We start from the raw sequence: 7,384 nt of genomic DNA on the forward strand, positions 1-7,384 counted from the left end.
TATGCACTGAGGCATCAACTTGACTTTGACTTGGGTTACTGGGTGTTCAGATCTATTATCTACTATTTGGGGTATAACATCTCAAATAAAGTTCAAATGATCCAGTGTCACGTTCTCACTACTTACATTGCTTCTCTAGGGGTAGGAGTTTATCAGGGTGAACTAATCAAGTTAGGACTAGTGAAGAGGGACTTGTGTATAAGCGGACCCATCCACGATATGTTCCACCTGTAGACTAGGAAGATGTAGCTAAGGATGAGCCGATTGCAGTCAAGGAGCACCATCAGCCACCTTTTGGACAAATTGTATATTTTCATCAAGAGATGACTGATCAAGCTGATGTTTTTGAGAAGGAGGATTTTAGGATGTTTGATTATCTTTGTGCTACAGATGATAACGAGGATGAGTGACTTTTAGGACTAGATACTTATTTTGATACACTTATGACTTGTTGACATTATAACTATGTGTGTATTTGGATTTGGTACTTGTTAGTTATGGGTACTTTTTAGTTATGCCTTTCAATTTGTATTTTAATTTAATTATGCATGTGGTTTATAGAATAGTTTTCTTAATTTCTTAACATGTTTTTATGAAAACTATTAATTATTAGTTTTTGAAAATTATATTTTCAAAATTCCCCTTTCAAAATTTGTTTTCAAAATATTTTATTTTTTTGGACTAGCCTAGGCTTTACCGTAGATTTGCATGCTCCTATAATTTTAGTAGCAAGCATCTCACAAGTACAGTATGATACATTGCTTGTGAATTTTGAAACATAGACTGGTGTGAGATGCTTATAATTTAGCTTAAGATTTCAGATGTTTATGTCAGTACATCACTATAAATCTAGACTTTAAACAAATATATTGATCAATTTGAGTTATCTGGCTAATAACCAACTAGTTAGACCTAAACACTCAAACTAACCAACCTGAATTAGCAGTTGCTATCTTGTGGTAGTTAGCAAAGTGTGAAGGTTGGACACTTCATCATAAGGATATTTTTTTAGTTTTTAAAATTATGCTTGGACTTTTAGGTACTTTTCAATTTTAGGGAGAGCTTCAATATTATTTTTAAAAATTTTCAAGACTAAGGGAATTCAAACTTAATTTTTATTCTTTTTTTAACATATTTTCAAAATTATTTCTAACCTTTATCTTTACAAAATATTTCAAATTTTTTCTTTAACATATTTTCAAAATTATTTTTAACCTTTATCTTTACAAAAATTTCTTCAAAATCATTTTCAAATTTCTCTTTATCAAATTTTCAAAATTATTTTTAAAACTTATAACTTAACGAATTTTCAAAATTATTTTTTTTTAAAAAATTTTTTTAACAAATGTTCAAACTTACTTTCAAATTTTTATTTGACTTTCAAAATTTTTAAACTTTTTTTCAAAATTTATCTTCAGAATATATCTTTATAATCTTTGGATAAGTTTTCAAAAGTCTACTTTTTAAAATTATGGTGTCCAAATAATAATTAAATGATAAGATTATTTGACAAATAATCTTATTGGATTTTTCAAGAATTTATAGGAATTTTTTGAGAATTTTTTTGGAGACCGTTTGATATATTTTATGGAGATCAATTATGAAGTTTATTTGGAATAACGATTAAGTTGGGAGTTGATTTGGACTCAACTTAAGTGTTAATGAAATTGAACCTAAGTGTAAAGCTCTATAACTACAGCACCTAAGCCTAATGCGCTGTTTGCCCTCTTCCTCTCATCCCCGATTCCGCCGTTAGTCGCAGCATTGCCCGATGCCGCGCCGGATCTGTTCAATCCACCATCGGCCAAGCCACCGCCGGCCACTCCACCGTGGAGGACGGACTTGATAAGAGGCCCATTGACACGTTGGTTGGCCGTAAGCCCCAGCTCATCGTGCCCTACGAAGCGTCTTCTCTCCGATCCGCCGCTCGCCCTCAAGCGCCGCTGTTTTTCCCGACGCCGTCAACTCTGTGAGTCATTGGCCTTTCCTCCGATCACGAGCAAGGGGACACTGATCGCCACCGAGGATGCCTCGTCGTCCAGTGCCGCCGTCGCTGGAGGAAGGGTTGAGCGCAAAAGGGGCTGTGCTAGGGTTAACTTCTCCTCTCTTCCGATTCTTTTGTTTCCATATTCCATCGCCGCCCTCTGCCCTAATCTGAACTCTTCCCCATTCATTCCCGATCCATTGTGTTGTCGCTCTTCTTCATTGTCACGTACACCACTCGGATCTATACTTGGCGGGGTCAGTGATGCCTGTGCCAACGACAGCCTCAGCCAGAGCAGATGCTCCTTGTGTTTGTAGCCTGGCTCTCCACTATCAGTTCTTCTTGGGAGCCAAACACTTCTTCCGGCAGGCCATCTCATTGTCATCACTGGCCGTGATTGGGGGAGGAGGGTATCTATCAAGAGGAAATCTCTATTCCTTCACAACAATGACCAGGATCGTCATCGAACGATTATGGGTTTGCATGGAGAACTTTCTCTTCATCACAGCAACCTCTGCAGATTTGGATTGGGTAAGCTGTGAGCAGAATTTGATTTTTGTTTCTGGAATTGAGAGTTGTTAATCTGTTGATGAAGGAGATTTGATTCCATTTCCAGTTACTATGATGATTGTAATGTAGGATGGTTGGTTTGGACATTTACAACTTCCACCTTACTTCGGCTATAGTTTGCGGCAGAAAGCACTTCTCCATCCGTGACTCGACAGAGAAGTTTTCGGAATTTGGGTAAGTGTGCTCAGTATTAGGTTAAGTATGGATTGATTACATTTTGTAAGGTGTTTATTATGGATTTGGGTTTAATACTCAATTGTGGCTAAGATGGTTGTGTTTTAGGGTATCGATTTGGAAATCAGCAACTCTATTTGGGTACGTTTGGTTTCGACAGCAAATTCTTCGGCTGAATTGACGACGAAGTCTTTGGATTTGGGATTTTGATTTGGGACGAGCGCCTCGATGTAGGAATTGTATTGTTACGATTTTCGCAATGAAGGCGGGTACTTCTTGCTTTATCTCTTTAGTACATTGTTCTTAGTGCATGAGTTATACCTTCGGATAGTTCCTGTATTTATCTTGACTCCACTCGTATTTTTCCTGCTTTTGATACTTCCACTCAATGTTTGAGCTACTCGTTTCTGTATCTATACAGTCTCTCATTGCTATCTATAATATTTAGCAAATACGAGACACCAGATACTAGATACTAGATATTAGATATTGGATATATAGATATCAGATACCATGCTTACTTGCTTTGACTGCTATTTATGCATGTTTCTTATTAAGCATGCTGGTTTCATGTAGCATATCTGTTTCCTGTTTATATATATATATATATATATATATATATATATATATATATATATATGATGACTGCTGCATTTACGTATCATGTCATTGCATGCATGCCGGTGACCATATCTCCTTTGTGGTTGAAAGGGTCGTTGGCCAGGGTCGCACGCTCGACCACTCATGGGTAGTGGTGGCTGGAGCGTGCCGCTTGTCCTATCGTGCCGCACTCGGCCACTCATGGGTAGTGGCGACTGGAGTTGCGAGCAGCAGGGACCCTATTGCTACGTAGTTAGATAACTACTATGTAAACTGTCCACTCGGTCACTCGAGAGTAGTGGTGGTTGGAGTGTCGTATAGTTGTCATTGATCCAGCCTCTCGACCATACAGGGGTCGTGGTGCAGAGAGGTGGGCGGGATGACCATCCGTGCATACGCTGTTGTTATTATACTTATGCTGCTGTTGCTTATGCTGTTGTTGCATACTTATTCTGCTGTTGCCTACTTATACTGTTGTTGCTTCTTATGCTGTTATGCTTATATAGGTTGAGATATATACCTGTGATATGTGTTAGACATTGACTTATTTATTGTTAATAAGTATATACCTCACATGTTATCCATGTAGTTATAAGCAGTACTGTAGCAGGACTTTGCTACACCTGACCTTCTATTACTAACCTAGGATATGGTTTCAGGTACGGACACTTATTATGATATCTCAGTAACTACTATTTTCCCTACGAGACTGTATACCTTTGTATCTCTAGTTCTGTATTATGTTCATGCACTATTTATCTATTATCCGCTTAGTTTTTATACTCACAATCTCGTAAACTGGTTATTTCGCCAGGTAGCAGGTAAAAGATTTATGGAGTCGCCTGGAGAACCTGTCAGCTAGTCCCACATCACATTCGAGGACGATCTTACGATTTTGGTATTTCTTACGCTACTTGTATTTTGGTTTTGTACTTGTTCTTGTATTTGTGTATTCTGTTATTTGGAGTATCGTTTGTGGTATCCTATATTTGGTTTGTTAATATTGTGTCAAGCTGAGTCAGCTCGCAGTTAGTTGTATTGTGGTTTTGTGTTTGTTGTTTGTGATTTCCGCTGTGTTATGTTTCAGCCGTGTGGGCTGCTATTAAAACTGCATGGTTGTGTTATTTATCCAGCCGTGTGGGCTGTTGTATACTGCTGATGAGTATATCTATGGTTATATGTACTTATGTTTCGTATTGTCACCGGTACAAGGGAGATGTTATCGAAATTTTGTCGGTAGGGGTTCTTCTGGGCGTGACAATCAAATTTTCAAAATTATTTTTAAAACTTATAACTTAACAAATTTTCAATTTTTTTTTAAAAAAATAACTTTAACAAATATTCAAACTTACTTTCAAATTTTTATTTGACTTTCAAAATTTTTAAACTTCTTTTCAAAATTTATCTTCAGAATATATCTTTATAATCTTTGGATAAGTTTTCAAAAATCTACTTTTTAAATCTAAATATCTTGGAATCTTGCTTAAATTATTTTTAACCAATCTTTATTTTCAAAATCATATTTTTAACATCTTCATTGGTTCAAACTTGTTATTTGTGTTTCTCCTATATTTGATGCATGTCAAAGAGGGAGAGATAGTAAATTCAGGGGGAGTTATTAAACTCATGAGGAGTGTTAAGTAAAAAATTACTTGTTTACTTATATTTGCATATGTTATTAACTTAGCTGTGAATCTTGGTACAAAATGAGGAAGATTGTTGGTGTAGGGTGCACCAGAATTGAACCTGAGTTTTGATATTATCAAAGGTTCAAGTTAAGTTATGTTGTGATCTAACAAGTTAACTAAGTGTACAGGATGTTTACTCAATCAGGAAAGTTTTAGCAGATCGTGGAACCTAGGCAGGAAGTCCAAGTGGATCGAGAGGACCCAACACTTGGTAGGGTAGCTCGATAGGTTTGGAGGACCGAAGATCGAAAGGAAATCCTGGTGAGTCGATCTGATGTTAAGTAGCAAAATCCAAACAGGTCTGGAGGGTTAATGTTTGGTAAGTAAGTCGAGGTAAAAAAATTAGAGAGGAGCGACAGTGAGGTCATGTTCCAAGAAGGAACAAACCTAGGTTGCTGATCCAACTGAAAAAACTGGAAAGGTTTCCAAGTTGAGATGAAGATAATTCTACTGTCAAATACTACTCATGCATCTTACTATTTATATATTATTGTCCTCACTTTGTTTTACAGGGATATATTGTGTTTAACTCTATTTTGCAAGAATCGGTTTGATCAATCAATTGAACCCAGGGATCAATCAACCAAACTAGATCGACGCAGGCTAGAATTTAGACTAGAGCATAATAGAGTTCGATCCAAGGTTGATCAGTCGACCAAACCAGACGATTGGTCAATCGAACAATGATGAGATCGCAGAAATCAAATCGAGCCGAAGCAAAGAAGGAAGTCAGGATGATCGATCGACCGAATTATCACATCATTAATGAAGAATTAAATACGAATCTCGGTGAAAAGTGAAAGATCACTGTTCGATCGACCGAATATGGTGATCGATCAACCAAACCATTAAAGATCATAAATGCACATTGATCGGATCTCAGCAAAAAAGGAGAGTATAAGGTTCAGTCGACCAATAGGAGGTTCGATCGACCAAATAGATCAGTTGACCAATGGGGTTATCAATCGACCAAAGCATGATTATAAATGGGAACTCGAGGTCCGAGGAAGGTATCAAGTCTTTTGTTCACCTCTGTGCAAAAGCTCTGTTCGTGCTACTGCTCTATAACACATCTTTAAGCAAGTTACTACTCCAACAAGACACTAATGATCTTCATCTATATTCTTTTTCGGTATACTTTATTTTAGCTTGCATTGTACTTAAATTCAATAAGATAGTAGTCTGTTACTATCTTATATTTCATCTGTACAAATTGTTTCTTTTCGAAGGTTTCGAAAAGAAGAGTTTTAATGGATTGCCCAATGACATGATCAAGGATCGTAGGCCTTAGAAGGAGTCGACCTACGCTCTGAACCAAGTAACTGAAACTTGTTCTTTATTTTCCTCTACACTACTCTTGTTTTAATGTTTGAAATGGAAAGTTTTAACGTGCGATATTCACCCCCTGTATCGCATCTTTCGATCCTTCAATAATTGGTTCTTCTGTTTCACTTATGTTAGATTGAGGTCTAAGTTCATCATCTTCCAAATTTCTAATACTTTGTTCGTGGATAATATTGTTAGGTTAATTATTTTCTTCATAAAAAATAATATTAGTTTTTCTTCAACTTTCTGAGTGTGTTTATTATAGACTCTATAAGCTTTACTAAATGAGAAATAGCCTAGGAAAATTCCAATTATTGACTTACATGCTGATCCAGTCTGAGAAGCTTGACAAAATGGAAAGCCGGGGAGAGAACTTACTGTTGATGAAGAAGAACACCTGAGAATTCCGATCCGAGAAAACTAGAGCGGATCTGGAAGAATAAAGCCACCGAACACCCTCCTTATATGAAGACCCAGGGACGAAAGGAGAGATCCACTGAAGAACACCAAGATCTGGAGCTTCCCCGACTTCCTGCGCACAAGAGACCAACCAATACTATTGTCAGTGACCTAAGACCGGGGTGAGAATTCCTGGCTAGGCCCTCCGATGCTCAAGTCAGTGATCTCTCTTAGTGTAGAAGGAAGAAAGAAGATGAACAGTGATTGAAATTAGGGTTTGTAATGGATAGTTGTGAGTGTGGTGAGCGTAAGCATACCTGGCCAACGGAAAGGATTCCCCTTTTTATACCACTTCATATAACCTCCGTAGTCATGAAGTGGACCCCGGTTTGTTAGAGTTTGTTATGAGGTGACGTAAGCCATGTACTTGCAGAAAATAACTTTTAAGGAATCTTTTTTGTAGCCCAGATGTACCTTCTTTGTCGCCTAGTGTCTGTAGAAGAGTCTAGAAACATTCTTCCCGCCAAATTAGTAAACCTATTATACAATCACATACTACAGATATCTTCATTAAGCTATTTATGAATATTCTTGAAATATTTGTTCTCGCCCTGTCTTATAAGCTATATGGAGATATATTTAT

At 37.2% G+C, this 7,384-nt stretch overlaps 1 long non-coding RNA gene across 1 annotated transcript; it reads left to right on the forward strand.

The window, feature by feature from the left end:
- Nucleotides 1-1,701: 1,701 nt before the first annotated feature.
- LOC122056431 lies at nucleotides 1,702-3,313 on the forward strand. The gene is made up of 3 exons (XR_006133155.1): nucleotides 1,702-2,515; nucleotides 2,624-2,728; nucleotides 2,837-3,313. It is a non-coding gene; the product is annotated as an uncharacterized LOC122056431 (long non-coding RNA).
- Nucleotides 3,314-7,384: the final 4,071 nt, after the last annotated feature.

Source organism: Zingiber officinale, chromosome 3B (genome assembly GCF_018446385.1).
Source record: "Zingiber officinale cultivar Zhangliang chromosome 3B, Zo_v1.1, whole genome shotgun sequence".
In the NCBI taxonomy this organism is placed as follows: domain Eukaryota; kingdom Viridiplantae; phylum Streptophyta; class Magnoliopsida; order Zingiberales; family Zingiberaceae; genus Zingiber; species Zingiber officinale.